This window comes from Varroa destructor, unplaced genomic scaffold (genome assembly GCF_002443255.2).
Source record: "Varroa destructor unplaced genomic scaffold, Vdes_3.0 BEIS01000003.1, whole genome shotgun sequence".
NCBI classification, from domain to species: Eukaryota; Metazoa; Arthropoda; class Arachnida; order Mesostigmata; family Varroidae; genus Varroa; species Varroa destructor.
This window is the reverse complement of record NW_019211456.1, coordinates 21,711,449-21,728,270: the sequence shown is the minus strand read 5'-3', so window position 1 is coordinate 21,728,270 and position 16,822 is coordinate 21,711,449. Positions and strand designations below refer to the sequence as shown.

At 41.4% G+C, this 16,822-nt stretch overlaps 1 long non-coding RNA gene across 1 annotated transcript; it reads right to left on the bottom strand.

Annotated features, from left to right (window-relative positions):
• Positions 1-6,860: 6,860 nt before the first annotated feature.
• On the bottom strand, positions 6,861-8,561 carry LOC147756669 (uncharacterized). The gene is made up of 2 exons (XR_015324053.1): positions 7,986-8,561; positions 6,861-7,661 (listed from the first exon to the last, which is right to left on the bottom strand). It is a non-coding gene; the product is annotated as an uncharacterized LOC147756669 (long non-coding RNA).
• Positions 8,562-16,822: the final 8,261 nt, after the last annotated feature.

Below are 16,822 nucleotides of genomic sequence, written 5' to 3'. Positions count from 1 at the left end.
TTCCCCACTCTGCGCCGTGCGTGCCGCGCTGTCTCTAGGTAACTGCGTTCGAGAGCGATCCACTAGGTGGAAAAATGCGGTCTTTAGAAACCTTTACAAGTTTGTCAACCCTCTACACTATCGCGCTAGCTTTCTGAGCCATTCATGGGTTCTCGAACGTCTATTTAGCCAAGAGAAGAGTAGACATCCACACTTAATAATATTACCATGCGATATCTATTCCCAACATGTTCATTGTGCCCGTGTGGATTACTCATTGCGTGAATTGACCTAGCAGGCTGCCAGACAGCCTTACCAATCTTGCCAGCTATCTAGACAGGCTTGTGGGCAGCTGGCTTTAGCTAACAATCCAATGGGCGTACGCTAGGGAAACACAGGATTTCTTGCCGGCTGCGCAACACTGTTCACTCATCTTCGCAAAGAGAAATTGAAGCTGGCCAGAGTTCGTTGGTTTGGTGAAGCACAACAGAGGAGAGGGAGCCCCTATGTAGGGAAACCTACCGGGAGTTCAATGTGTCGACGAACCATTTCCCTTATTGCCTCGGGGCAAAGTAGCAAAAATACAGCATTGAGCAAGCTTGGCTAGCCGGACGGCTGGCGATCAATTGGAGAGTTCAAGGGCAAATTCGACACCTGATCTGAATCACAGAGACGATTGAGGAGCTACTTAAAAAGCAAAGCTTTCTCGTTTGGAGTGTCTGCAGTCGAATGTTCTGACACAGGGGGATAAGGAGAGTCACGGGAATAAACGGCGAGAGCTGTAGCTGTGTGAAGCTGAAGGATGCTGTGTACGGACAAGGGCCTGTGGAATAACTTCTCTATTGTTCGGTCGATGCATCTTACCGGCGAGCAGCGGGAATTACTAACGTCTTCTACAAGACTTTCACAGCTCAGAATAATCTCCTGCTTTCAATCCAAAGCGATCCGTGCGTATTTGTTTGGACTTGACGTAAGCACGTGATAGCATTCAGCCTCAGAAGATAACATTTGTTGCACACATCGTCAACGGCGGATTTCAGATATCCTTGAAACGTTCGCTTAAGGAAAGAGTAATGTTCGCTTGAATCACCCGCCAAAACTCTGGTTGCAAGGCAAAAGGTTGATCACGCCGCTGCACACGCAATGCGCAATTAATCGCGTAGCGTTTCCATGCCGGCCATTATCTGTGCCCATGCGAGTTCCAAAAGGCAAAGAGTGAGTTTTACATTGTTTGAACGTTAAAAGAGTAGTGCTGAGCGAGCACGCCATCATGGCAGCCACGTAAACTCCTTTGGTCTAAATATGAAAGGTTTAATGTAGCTTTTTATTCAATATCAAGGACAAGAAAATACATTGTTCACCATGTGTTACAATCGCTAAACCCTAGTCACTTTCCGAACCAACTAAAGAAATTCAACTTCAACAAACGAACTTACAAACCCTTCTGCAAACCTGACCCTGAACAAGGCAATGATCGGCTCACCAATCGGCCCAAATCTTACTGCATAGCAATAAATGTGTTGTTTCCTCCGTATTCTACAAGAATCTACTACGAATCTCTTTTTAGAATGCCTCAATAAGAACAGCTTTCATTCAAGGAATCTGTGATCATTCAACAACTGACGCCGGTTTCTTATTAGTGTCTAACCGGGCCTACTTAGTTGCTAAGGCCTTCTCATCAAAACAATATAACGCCTAACCTATTCTTTCGTCTGCGTTAACGAATCAGCACCTGCCCCTTGACTATTCTTTATGAATTAGGGCTTGTTCGATCGATAGGCCGACCCGTCACCCATTTTAGGAGTGTTTACAAACAACATTTTCACAGTGTAATAGGTATTTAGTTAAAGAAAGGTTCCTAAGTGGCGTTGACTGTGGGCCTCGTTTTTTATTGCGGCTTATTCGGTTTATTTTAGTTGAATATTTACGGTATTTTCATTTAGTTAAGTTAATATCTTAACTGAAGACTTTGTTAAAAAAAATCCAAACAATTAAAAAGATATTTCATCGCTATCGTCAAAGCCTCTCGGCTACAATAAGCCCTTCTGGCTGGCAAAGCGATGCAAACCAATTAGGATTCCGGCTCATCCTGAGTTAATATTAAAAATAGGTTGCGGATTATTATTCAAGATGATTAAGCACAACTGTACAACAAACTGATGATATTCTAAGTGGCTTAACTGGTTTCACAAAATCGGCTGCAGATTGAGTCCGCCAAAATCGTAGAAAATCGGCGCTTCTCCAGTTTTGAAATCCGTTTGGTCCATGATACATCACTAATTGGTTGCGTTTCGTGCCCTTCTCCTGCCAATAATAGCGGAAGCTCAAAACAGAATTCAGCGTATTACTGTAGAAAAAAAAAACAAACGTTTCATACTACTATTATCCTATCCTCGAATTGGAGGCTGAACGGTTTTAGAATCTCCAGAAGAAATGTCTGAGCATATCGCAATCAGTGGGTTCAAAAGAAAAGCCTTTGTATGCGCCATTGGAAAGCTACAATCTAATTATCAATACTGAACGGAACGAAGGACATGGCTAGTTCATCGCTGCGGATACACATAGTCAACAGCTTAAAAACAAAATGGGACGACATAAAAACTAGTTTTTTTTTTTTAACTGAAAACAAGTAATGTCGACGATGTACATGACTGCAACGTAAGCTCGTTCAACTCAACAGTCACATTTGTATCTTCCGGAATAGGCGGACTGTGATGAACGCTGTATAAGTGAATAGTTTCATTTAAAAAGTCCCCTAAAATTCGGAACTACTTACGGAATAATTGACCAGCTCGTATGGAGCGATTTACAGAGGTTTGCTCGTAATGCTTACAAATAGCATATGTTTAACTACAGTGAAGGCCCTTTATAATAAGGCAATAACCACGTAGTACTTCAATAAGCACGATGCATTTGTTTGCTTGCATCGGGCGTTTCATTTCTGACCTTGATCGTCCAAACCGAACATGTTGATGTTACTATTTAGTAAGTAAGATTTGTAAAATAGTAATAACTTCAATGTACTTTATTGAGGCTGCTGGATTGCTGAAATCTGGCCCAGGATTCGCTAATTTTCCCATGTGCTAACCTAAACGTTCTACTACAAGACGTTGAATTGGATAAAATAGGCCATGTGTGAGGTAAGCTACGAATCGTCATCAAATATTCTACGATCTATTTCTGTACTAAAACGATGCCCTTAATGGTGCCCCTAATGGCACTACCATACTGCATATTCATACCAGAGCATTATATCTAGCAACGGCTCGATATTTAGATTCTTTTCCTCGAAAATAGCGACTCGTCACTATGTTTACATGAAAAGATTTTAGACATGGACCCTATGAATTAAATAAAATGCTTACGGTTATTTGAAACAGAAGATTTCTATTGGAGCAGCCATCTTCGCCCACGTACGCTTTCATAACCCGATTATTGGAACAATGATTTCAACGCTTAGCATATGATTTACTCATGATGCGGAGCGATGTATAACCGATAAACATGTTTTCTTCGCTAGAAAAAGATTCTTAGCTATAAAGGAAAACATACCGAACTATCAACGGTACGTACAGTTCCGGATCGCACCTTGAATCAATTCTACATGGGCACATAGTCTGCGCATTAATCGAACGATACATTGAACAAATCACTATCGAATGTCGATGAAAGCTATCAATTATACAATTGAACTTCGAACATATGACGAAATTTTGGGAAAAAAGCATTCTGCTAATTTAAAGACGATGCAAACAAATGATTGTACCGAAAAAAAACTCCGCCGCCCCCTGAAGATTAAAGACATGCGAACGCGTCGTGACATACGAATACGAGGTAGAACAATTATGTGATGTTTTCAGGGTATCAGAACGAGTGAATCAAGGAAGGTTCTCTGCAGACAAAAATCACGGCCCCAGGAGAAAAATAAGTCTTCCTTTTCCGTCCTAGTTCTTGTAATGTACTTCGCTTTTTCAAGTCCTAAAATGCGTCGCGATAGAAGATTTGGAATCGGAAAGCCTCGTTTCCAACTGAAACAGTATACTTGATAGGAGGTTTCAAGGCTCACTATGTATTTCTGCGAATTTGCGTAACATCTTTCTTCGTTTAAATTTTGTTGAAATTAAAGATACTTTCTATTTGTCGAACAGGAAAATCATTACCAGTAAATTTACTTCAGTACAGTATACATGTATGCATATTGTCATTCAATTGCTGTACGCAATAGCCGTTCTCCTACAAAATATGAGGTATGATATAAATTTTTCACGAAGTTTTCTTAGAAATTAAGGTCTTGTAGGAACTTATTCAACCAGTGGGAACTTGCCAGAAGCGGCTCTGCTCATGCTACAGTTAGTCTACTTTTCTAATAAAAATAGTTTAAAATAAAAGGTCAAATAAGTTCTTGTAATTTTATTTGAAAGATGAAGTTTACATTACATATAAATAGCTAAATTTTATTCAAGAATGTTTCTACACTTTGTTGTCATAGTTGCATGGCATCTGGAATGGAGACGTTTACGTATGGGTGTCTATTATTTGCTTACCTCTTGTACATAAGGTGTATCGCTGGCCGAAAGTTGCACCATCACATCAGGAATTTCGGACCGTTGGGCATCTCCTTCGACCTTCATGTCGGTTGTGGCTTTTGTAGACTATTACTTCTTCCGTTTTATAAAGCTTTTACATATATTACTTTGCAAACACACAGAAATCTACGGATAAGCTGGGATATACCGAGGCTTAACTACACACGATGCATAAGAGCAAGGTCGAGTTTAAGCATGTAAATAGCTGCCTCGACGGGATTAAAGCACAAGGGTGTTTCGCGGAACCACCTTCATGTGGCGGTTACTGCATAAATAAATTGCGAAGACTAAAGAAACGATATAATAAGCTACTATTAGAATTGGCTTTTACAAACAACAACACCCACCTGGAAAATAAATCAGTTTTGTTTACAGGATAGTCGGTCTGTTCTAAATACTGAAATTCCTCAGGACCAACACTCTCGTCAAAGGGTTTCTGCAAGAAGGATCATTTCGGATCAACCACCTTTTCGAAGACTAATGATATCTAAACGTGAAGCTTTTGAAGAAGCATTATGTTTCAACTACTTCCCAGTTGAACAACATACTAGAGAAATTATCGTGGACGTATTAGCAATAGTTAAATGTTCAAATAACCTATCGATAGTGGGAGTCATTTCCGTGACTCAAATGTTTCAATTATAATGTGCTGCACGCAATAGCTTCGAACAAAGACCACGATATATCATCTCTCTATGTAATATGTGCCATGCATGTTAGATATATTATGCTGCAAAGTTCCATCGTTGCACAAAAGTAACGGACTAGAAGACTTTACAAACACAAATACGAATAGTGTTGACGATAGCAGGCGTACCAATGGATGCACGTTTGTCCAGGCAATTAACATAGTATTTCAGTTAATTGATTTATTATTTAAAGACACGTCGTTAAGCGTTCTGTTGTTTTGCAATCAAATACAGTAATGTGAGTTCTTCGTGTCTCGTCTAGAGCAAATCCTGGTGGAAAAAATTTTCGGGTCGTACTTTTCACCACACTCAAGTTGATTGCAGTCCGTAAACAAACAAGCTACGTGTCCACGCTCATCTATGAATCCCATAGATACGCGCTTAAGCCTAATTTAAGCGTCTGTATCGTTCCGCTTACACAGCGGTTGAAAATTATGCGCGTTTCATTGTGCCAAGTACGTGACATGCAGCACACGTAACGGTAAAGAAAACGCAGATAGCATACAATTAAAGAAATACAAATCGTTACTATTTGTGATCTTTTAGTCACTATTGCTATACTCTACAAAGGCTTTCTTGTTCTTACTTGTGCTTTTATTCCCTAGGTCTCTTATTCGTCGTTCGTGTATGTGAGCGAACCGCTTCCTAGATGATTTTCCACAGCAGTTACATGGCTACCATCTGTTACGTTCTTCCCTGCCTTATTTTTCATCTACAGCTCGTCAAAAGTGTATTAAGATAATGAGACGTTTTTGCCGGCTTGCGTCCGGGCCATATCGGAGTCTTTCCGGAACGATACATAGTGCGTAGGCCGAACGAGAGTTCTCAGATGAGGAACATACCGTCGCTGCTGGTACTGCTGCGCTGCTGATAGATACGAAACGACTGCTTCAGTCCCTTGATGGCATACTCGACGTTAGACAGATAAACTGGTAGCAACAAATTCGGTCGAGGCTTATCCGTGACGTGCGCCTTCTAGCCGTATGTCGGGGGTCAAAACCATGGTCGGACAGGGACGCATTAACGCTCGAATGCTAGAAATGGCCTAAATTGGCCCTTAGAGACAAAACATGTCGATACCAAGGCCAAGAGACCAATGGTTCCGATACATGAACGGTGGGGTAGGGAAAGGGGTGAATCCGATGCTGCTACTGGATAATGTAGGAAAGACACTAGTTGATGCAAGAAATCTGTAAATGTATGACTTGTAACTGGAAAACACGCGTTGAATGGGATCGTGCCTTAGCGACGAACGCTACATTCTATTACTGCATTTTTATATTGTAATTCATAACACAAACCCATTTTTGAAGTGGGGTTTAGCATAAATCCACATTTGTGTATGACTGGCTCCTGAAAGGCAGGACAATAGGTAACTTACGGGTTACCGAATTAACAGATATTTAAATATATCTGAAGATAGCTATCATAGTTTGAACTCATTAAATTCTTTGTACCTATGTAAATAGCGTGTCTTGAAAAATTCTTTTAGTATTCTTTTGCGTGATGTTTACCTTAAGGTTCATTTTTATTATTGCAGACAAACCTATCTCTCAATATTACAGCGGTTACGTACTAGCTCGTTAAAAAAATAATTTATTATAAATAAATTGTTAGCAATTTATTACACAAAAAATGTTTACATTTTAGCACATCCAATCTCAAGAAATCCCAGCCTGTAATTTACGCTCCCTGGATCCATTCAAAATACCCGTAAGTATACGGAGTTTATGCATAATAATGATCAGTGTTCGAAAGCAATGGTGCCAGAAGATAATCTTTATACAAGACGTTTTCTTTTCCAACAAAATCACATGCTCTTGATTTTTGTTGTTTTTTTTTTGTACTTAAACAATTACAGTTTTATCCTGAGGCACTAATCCTAGCACGTCTAAAGCCGATCGTCGGGTCCGTCCAACTTTTCTGACTCATATATTATTATGATAAGAGAAGGTTTTTCTATCAGATTCTCGTCGCTCTGAGCGCGTTTTAAATCATTCACTCTCAACTGTATTACCTGTCAACATTGTATAGCGCAACTTAAGAAAAAGACCACGAGATCAAGGGCATTATTTTACATAAATTATCAAGTTCTTTTTGAACGTAATTTTCATTATGTCCTCTCTAGGTGAATGATTGTACATACATGCGATAGATTTAAGCTGTTTGTGGGCTTTGTTAAAAAATACACACGATCTAACGCATTGCATCAGAGGCGTCTTGAAGATGCCACGCTAGAGGAACCGTTTCCGCTGTTGTTACATGTAGTTCCGGCATATCCTATTTATATGAATCAGTTATAGACGCACAGGCCGACGACGGAGTACCATATTTGCCCGGTCGAAATACAAAAGTTGAACTCACATGAATTTATTTAAAGTAAACTCGGCTGACTCTTTCCACCGACCTAGAACGAAATAAAATAATAGGTGAGAAAGCAGGTCGTTGGAAAGTTCAACAAGCAGCGAAACGTAAAGAATCAGTGAACGAAAGGTTTTCAAGGTCGCCAGAAAGATCGCTATCATATCGATGTGTTTGCACTTTATACAACCCTGCTAAACTATACCGGAACATTTTCATATCGGAAATGAGCTCAGATACTATTGATCACCGGCGCTAATTTTCAAATCCACGGCCGTGACAAACTCATCACGCTCGCCGTTCAAATGAATACGCATTAAAAGCTTGATTCGTAAGCCTCCAAAAAAATATGAAACGATGATTAACATACTTTCAGTGATTATGTATCGTTGAATATCTTCGTTCCCTCCACTGTAACTCAGATGGCAGCTGAAATCTTTAATTTAGATGAATGACTGCAGTAGTGGATATATCTAATGCTGATTAAATTTTTGACGAATTGTGTTTTGATAGAAATCTTTCTAGATAGGAGCGCGCGCAAAAACGGCCGATTGTTTGATAGTCAAAAAACGTTGCTTCTACCGAGCGTGTACAGAGAAGACACTCGCGTGCTTCTTAAATACATCGTATGAATATAAAGGCCGCTTCTTCTCTTCAGATAAGAGACTGTAGCTCGCTGTGCCCCTCTCCTATCATATTTAAGCTGATACACAACGACACACGCACACATTCACATTCCTTTCTATTATTGCTCTTCCGGAGTAGAAGCAGTCCTAGTATATACATATATGCCTTTCAAAGAGTCTTTTTCCTTCGCAATGATCTCACGCAACCGGCCGCCTACTCCAATAGCGGTACCCTGTCCGAGCCGAGCTAGATTTGACTGCCATATGGCTAGCATTGCGTTCTCTATATCTTCATGCATGCATACATATCCAAATTGGTAAATACCAACCTTTTGCCCGTGCATGCCAATGGGGCACATGCCACTTCGTTGCATCTTGTTGATTTCAAAATTATCTAAATGGTCGGCCGCATTGCGCGCAACGTCTCTTCCTCTCGAAAGAGACTTGCCAGACGCAGTCGTCTTTTTCCATTTCCAATTTCGTTCGTTTTGCCTAGCCCCGTTCCGTATCTCTTAATCTCGACGGCGTTGGAGACGCCCGTCGTTTGTTGTTCATATCTTTCCAGTACGATTCCCGAATGCTGTCGTTCTCTCTCTGAGGGTTTTAATTAATCAACCAAATAAAAACGGCCTCCAGATTCCGATAAAGCAATAGAGAGTGCTGTTTTCGATCCGTCGAGTTTTTGCTTGCAGTCTTTTTTCTGTCCGTTTGGCTGGCTCATAGGATCCTCACAAGGCCTACTGCACAGGCGCATAGCATTTGATGGTATGCTATTTTATATTGGTTACAAGTACTCTAGCGGCGTCTTCTAGCTATCAGTCCGGCTTTCCCTAGCGCGCTCTTCCAGAAGACCCTAGATCTAACGTGGTGTGGCCTCTTTCGTCACTTGCCGCAATTGGTGAACTGCCTGTGTACGTATCTTTTGAGAGACACGGAACACTCGCCTTTCGTACGGCCAGCAAAAGTCAACGACGGCAAACGTGTGCACACGATATAAAACGTTTCAGATCGTTGAAAATTATCGTGTTACGCGATTTGCACCATTGTCCCAAGTTTTTTTTTATCACGTTCATCATGACTGTTATTTGATGGCTGAGGCGGTAGTAACGGCGCTAGTGGCACTGTTTGAGGGGTGAGATATCTTCCATTTGCCAGGAGTTGATATCAATGACGCCAACTATCAGAGGAGTTCGCTCCAGGTTCTGGAACGTCATAGGACGCGTGCCATGAAGTGCACCTCTATCATGCCTCTGATAAAACGATGCGGCCAGTGTGGTCCGTAACGATGGCCCTGTTTCTGCCTATCTCCATTCTACGTGTCTTTCTCTCATACGCTCTTGACGTAGGAAGTTCAAAGCCGAGCATTGAAGCTCAAATTCGGTATGCAGCTTTATGGTTATCGTTTTGCGTTGGCTGGCCATTGTCTAGGGCATCTACACGCAATGTGGTTGTTGGAAGCATATCGTACTAGTCATACTTCACAACAGCTAAGCCTCATATTGTATTCGTATATAAAGTCATATAACAGCGAGAGATGGAAATGGTCGCAGCCCTGTGGAATTTCCGCCTGAGAGATCCAATAGATGGGCTTTTGTTATGGAAGAACGTGGGAATGCAAAGAGCGGTTCTTCGCCGAAAGCTATAGAGCGATATGGAGAAATCACTGTAAAGCAGGCTAGTATTCCTGGCCACTGTTGTCACTTGCTTAAACGAACTCTGAAACAGCTATCATCCGACTGAAAAAAAAGCAAATTAGTCTGCTTTGGAGAAGATATAGAAAATCATTTGCATTGATTAACTTATTCATTGATACACTTCAAGTTGTACTATAGTGTCATTGCAACAAGCATATAGACCGCTTGCAGATGCTTCCTGCAGATCTTAAAGGAGTGCAGCGATCAAAAAGGAAAGTTTGCTATATAGGTTATATATATATCAGTTATTTTAAAACATGTTAAGCGTCGTCTAGTAGGCAGTAAAATGTAGACTTGTTTGTATAATGTAGTACTCCATTTTTATCGTTAGTCGTTATTATATAGTCCACAGTATTTGCTTCACAATGAAAATACTAACTGACGTATTACAAATACTATCGGGGTACGATATGATACTTAGCTCAAGGCTGAATTTACGTTTGTCAATTTCGAACGTGGCTAGGCAAAACCTTTCGAACAGGATTAGGCAAAAACGAAACGCGAAACATTTCCGGTATGAATAGCTAGGGAAAAGAGGTATAACTAGAACTGCCTAATTATCAATGGCCGTCTGTGTTCGCTTACCCATTGCAGCAGTGTTGAAAAATGGTCAAATGAATATTGAGCTATCCGTTGAATTCAGCTGCATGTTGTCTTCGTTCCCGCACTTGACATTATCACTCGAACGGCCTCGGGGGGAAGACCGACAGTGTACGAAAGAATGTAACCGTGTATGGAACCGAACCATGCAGAAAGGTGATTCAGACTGTTCAAAATTCATGAGAGGAATTAAGATTTCTTTTTTGTGAAGATCCTTGGATGCGTGCTCCGTCTGTCGGTCTGTCTCTCGCTCGCTGTCTCCCTTCATTATTCCTCACTCTGATTTCGTGTTATGACGATAGGTGTACTGTCCAGTACTCATTGAAGTCGATGTAAATCTTGTCCTAGTGTGGATCACCCTTTGGAGCTCTGCGATCCGTATGCTCATGTTATGTGTGTGCATTCTTCCGTGTTTTCTAAGTAAGTACTCGTTTTTGCGCTTTGCAAATTTGTCCTTACTTCGGAAAGCAAATATCGCTATCTCAATGACATGCTTAAAGATGTGTGCGCGAGGTCACGGCTTGCTGCCATGGCAACGTTGTGCAAGCATTAACAAGAGAATCTTGATTATCTAGAGTTTCTTTTCTTTGGTCTGAACATAAGACAACAATAATGTCTGAGCTGCTTAGACAAGCAAAAGTAGCAACAAAAGAAGAATGTATCCTACCTAGAGCTAGCTATAAGCTGATTCGGCTTTGGTGCACAGATACATACGGCTATGCATCGCGGACTCATTTGGTAACTAAACCTATAAACATATGGTGGTCTGGGTGTGAAACCGCGCGTAAACGTGCTCCTTTTTGTGCGAAGAGCCTGCCGTCTTACACAATACTTAACTATGGCAATACCAAGCGTAAAACTTAAAACGTTCATCTATAGATAAGCACTACACGATTGATCTTAGTCAGCAATTATTTATCTTGTAATCCACGAGCCTGAAGCCACCTCATTGGAAATTCAGTACAAGTTCTTTATATTAGCTTCTCAATTTGCATGAATCTCTTGTTTATTGGAACATTGGTTTTTAAAAGCTGTTGATCAAAAATGCATTAAACGCTTCATGACAGAGGACATAACACAAAACAGTGGTTTTCATTATCGACTGGTTCCTTCCATCTAAAACGTCAAGAATTATACTTCATTACATACTTATTCAAAATACATCCGTATGTATTAGACTCGAAGAAGACGGCGATCTCCGATTGCGCGGTAGTTTCCTATGTTGACATTTAGTTAAAGGCATTAGATTCCACTTGAAAAATAGCTATAAGTGTCAGCGTTTAACGACGATCAGGGTGTTTTCACTTCATTAGCTGCCATTAGCCATTAGCTGGCACGCTATTCCAGTTTTAAAAACTAGGATTCCCAGAAGTCCCATCGCATTGTTTTTTCACGTGGCCCTGCCCACCGCAACCACCTGCATCTTGACTTTTATCCACTTGACATTGATGTTCTCCACCGCTGTCTAATGAGAAAGATCCTATTCACGCGGCAGTTACTCAGTGACCCGTCCCCTGTTGGGCTGGACACTTCATCGTTCAATCCGTTTGTTCATGCTACTTGGCCGATGTATTTAGATATGTTGAAGTGGATCTGTCAAGAACGCCACACCTGCTGAGTTTGCGGTCTCGCTTTTGCTAGGCTTCACCAGAGTTTCGATGTGCGGGGGCTCTCCTTTTAGGGGAACACATATTACTGTTACACTTACGCCTACTAAATTCCAACTCAGTGTGTTCTCAAGCAACACAGCGAGGCTGTTGGGTCTGCGCTATCGGGACACCGATAGTTACCGACTCATCATGTTCAGACTCTGACAGCCAAATACCCACTCAAGTAAGCTTATGCCTCTTCGGTCGTTCCCGTCTATACCTCTATGGGGCGATGTTGAAACTAGATAACATGATGGTTCGGGAATCCGTTAGCATCAGCAGCAATGCTGGGGGCTGCGATCGGACTGGGAGTCGGGAATAAGAGCGGAGGTGCCTGCCCGCAACATTGGGTAATCAGTAATCCTCTTAAATTGTCACGCCCTGACCAGTAAACCCGATACATCTTCTCTGTACTCAGCGTTATGTCTCTACCCAAATACCCACGTGCCTTCTTTATGTTCATCGGATACTAGTCATCGTATTTTGCCAACTGTCTCTCCTCGTAAAAAACGAAGTCTGTCCACTTGCCTCATGTCTTTTTTATCCGTGCTTCTCTTTCAGTCCCACGTAAATCAATTTTGCTACATCTCGTATTGCATGTTCGTCTTCGTTTGTCAAGAAGGACCGAGTCCTTTCCGAGCGGGGACAAGTCCGAGCTGTTGTTTGGATGTTATCCTCTTTAGTTATGTTTTTGTACTAAAATATAATGTATCATCAACTCTTGCACTCTCGTTTCGGGAGTGTCCAACCGGACAGGAAAAGGAAAGCCAGCAGAGACCAGAAACAGTCGAAATCTTAAGCCTTTCCACCTCTAAACGAAAATCCGCCATTTTGGCACAGTGCGAAAGGCAAATAAGACTGTGGAAGACAATATCCCTATATAGTTTAAAACTGAGAAAGCTTAGCACATTCGCATTGTATCGTTGCGACCGTACTGGTGATACTATTAAGGAGCGAAAACTTACAAAACTGATGTTCCGCAACAAAATGGAACAAGTTCTGAGTGGCCGGTGCTCACAGCTTGTAGCGGCAAAGTAAAGGGAGGGGATTTTAAACGAAGTCGAAGACAAAAAGCAAAGGCAAATACGGCACAGTACAATAGACAGCAGGGATTTAGATTTGAGCGTTTTTCGTTACGGCTGTTTTTTTGGTGAGACCTTGGTGGAACTTTATTTTCGTCTAAAGCAAAGCGAGGCTTTTCTCGAAACAGCAAAAAACGTTGATATGTTACGGGCCATTCCACTATAGTGGAATTCGCTCTGGTATTATGTCCCCACTTGCAGGCAAGACGACACAGACGCATCCGCCGAACTGCGGATTTGAAATTGATTTCTCGTTAAGGTCACGATTTTTATGGAGCGGCATACCTTGCGTGTTGTTCAATGTTGTCAAAAATGATTTTCTCTGTTCGATTTGAGAAAATTATGCCTATACTAACCGATTGTAAATATAACAGATAAACGGTACAGCGGGTAACAAGGTCTAGGATGTTTTTTACTCATACTGTACCTATTTTCACTCATTTAATACCTGAACTGGGTGAAGTGAGGTGGTTTTATGCACCGAAACATCATGGCGCATCAACGTATATTCTTATGTATTATATATATATCCAACGGTGATTGCCAATTCAGCACCTAATACTAATAACTCTCAGTAAACACTTTATATGCATTTTTTTTTTTTTTTTATTAAACTTTCTAGTTTGCATTCCGGATACGTTAATGTCTTTTAGCACATTATTTGTTTTTATATATATAATTTGAGAATAAAAAAATCTTACGCTAAAGTACTTTGCATATAGCGTCTGTATGCGCGTAGCTTCTTGCTTAGTTTTTAGCGTAATTCTGTGTGGAATGACATAACTTGCTCGTATGTGTACGTATAGGAACGACTTATTCGAGTAGCCAAGTTACTAAACGTTGCTTCAGCGAAGGTGCCGTCCGTTTTGTCCTTGTCATGTTAAACAGATGCTTTTTAACTGTCGTGGCCACCCGGGAGAATTACGCCGACACTTGAAGGGCAAGGAACGATTATTGATAAAACCACCAAATACCCGATATCAGCTCTTTTTCGTGACAGAATCGAATGTCTTTTGATTGCGGTCCAATCGTTCGACAGCCATGGTGACATTTACTACCCGTTGTTTCAACTCGAGACCCCGTTCAACCGTGTGTGGCGGACTAAAGTAGATTCAGTATTTGGAATGGTGAACGGTCTCGTGAAACACAGTTTGAAGCTTCTTTTTTTTTTTTTTTCTTTAAACTTGTCTATATACGCGGTCCAGGTACGAAAATATGTAGCATGCAGCAATGTCTATCTTTGGTTTGATGGTTAGTAACGTACTGTGCCAGTGTTCTTGCATCCGCTGTGACGAAAAGTTTGTCTGTAACAAAAAATATAGTTACATACAGGGAAAGATGTCTAGCAAACATTAATAATCACATTTTACTACGTACCACTATTAGGCACGGTAGCACACGACTGACTCCGAAGCACGAGACGAAGTGTGTTTGTGGCCGTTTTTAAACTCATACCAGGCTTCACGACAATGGTTATCCACTATGCCACCATGGGGGCTTCTGATGAACTATCAACGTAGCATCTGAGGCTGTCAGCACAAGCGTACTATCTCGTGCATATAAACGAGTAAGAACTCGTCATCCGTGATATATATATAATGAATCGGACTGGAGTCTCTCAAACAATATGAAACCTCCGAAGAGTAATGCAAATGTTCAGCGGTAAGTTTTAATGTTTACTACGACTTGTACTTGGCAGAAAATGTCAATGCATTCTCTACTACTAACTTATAAATGTACCTATCGTTCCATAGAAATGTAAAAAAAAACAAATAATATTATTTGGTATATTAAATAACAAATTGCTTCATAATTTAGTCAGTTATCTAATGCAAACAAACGCGCTGCAAACAAGCAGATTGCCGCCCAATATGCTATAAACAAATAACTGAAAATTAATACATCCATAAACAGACATCAGTGATGAATTGATCTAGAACCTCAGCGACCACGAGCGTATTGAATAATCTGACTGTTATTCAAGAAGTTTATTCAACTACGAAATGCCGCCTATTAATTAACACAAAATTGTTAGAGAGAGGTTACAGGATATTTAAGGTTTTGCTAAAAAATAAAGACTAAGATCGTTCACGCCCGAAGTGAGTGTTAGTTCCTTTAATACTAGACGTAAGTGGCATAATGAACTCCTGTTTAGCACATAAATATTACAGCATTCTCCAAAGCGCGTCGCATGACAGGCTAGGGCATTGGGAAGGGGGTGCTTAGTTAAAATCTGTCATAGCCGCCGCCGCCGCCGCCACCATGAACAAGAACGATGGATCCCCATGATGGATAAGCTTTGGCCAAAACAGGAAGGGCTGAAACCGACCGAAATTGCGGCGACCGGCGCAGCTGCTAGCTCCGTTATCGCCCCTGCTTCTGCTGCTTGAGAGTTAGATACTATTATTCATAAAGGCTTTCTCCTACAACTACTTTTTTCTGCTCATCTCATCCAGGACGCCTACATTTCGACCTAGCTGTCTGGCTGACTTTGCCATGCCGGTACGAGGCCTCAGAGCCAGTCGCTAGAGCAAAGAACTGTAGCTAAGTGGATAGTTTTTACGAGCTTGCTCGACGCACATTCGCTGCACACGCTGGCAGTGAGCAATATCTTTTCAGTCTATAGGTGGAGGTTCTCCGAAGGCAGGTCGACGTCTAGCAAGCTACTCGGTCGCGTTTACCTCTTGCGCTCTATCGCTTCCTGTACGTCTAATGCCTTTGGCCGTAGTTGAGAAACTCGTACCAAGAGCTAACTTTGACGCACACACACGTGAAGTAAATAGCCGGTGAATGCCAAGAACACGAGACTTGTGTCGGCCGAGCACTATAAGAAGGAGCAAAAACGATTTAACAAGGATGCCCTAGAATACACAAACGAGAATGCGAGATCTGTCTATTTTGCAAGTAAAGGAGAGGTGCTAAAATATTAACGCAACTCTGCCACGAGCCACAGGACATAGGTAGGGCATCGTCTCGATGGCGTAGTTAAGCTGAACAATGCTTGTATAGCCCGCCCACATATGCACGTGTCAGTACAGCTGATGATATTCGCGTGTAGGTTGGAGAAGATTAAATGAAATTGTTATTTCTAGCGGTGGTGCGTATACTCCGCGTATATTTCGAGTTTGTCTGCGGTTCTGAATCTGGATTTTGCTTTCATCGACTTGTGAATCAGCTCTCTTAAATTCTAATATTAAGCATGTGGCGTAATTCATATCGAGTGATTTTCTAATTAAACATTTTTTTTTTTTGATTTTTTTGCTTCCAGTCGAGACCGTAACTCAAATTTGCTCCGCTAGTTGTCGCCACTGTAAGCCAGCCCATAATCGGACGAAAGCGCACTGAAAATGACCAACGTTGAAAACGCGGTTTAGACCGCACAGCTCCGCAACAGGAATACGTCTAGCCTAGTTACAATATAGTCTCGCACACGATCGTATTGTAGAAGTAGCGAACGCAGTGACAGCGGCAGAATTATACTTTCCTGAACGTCACTCCTGTGTGCATCTGCTGAGCCCGGTATTCGACGTCACTGGGTTTGGTTGTTGTTTGCAGT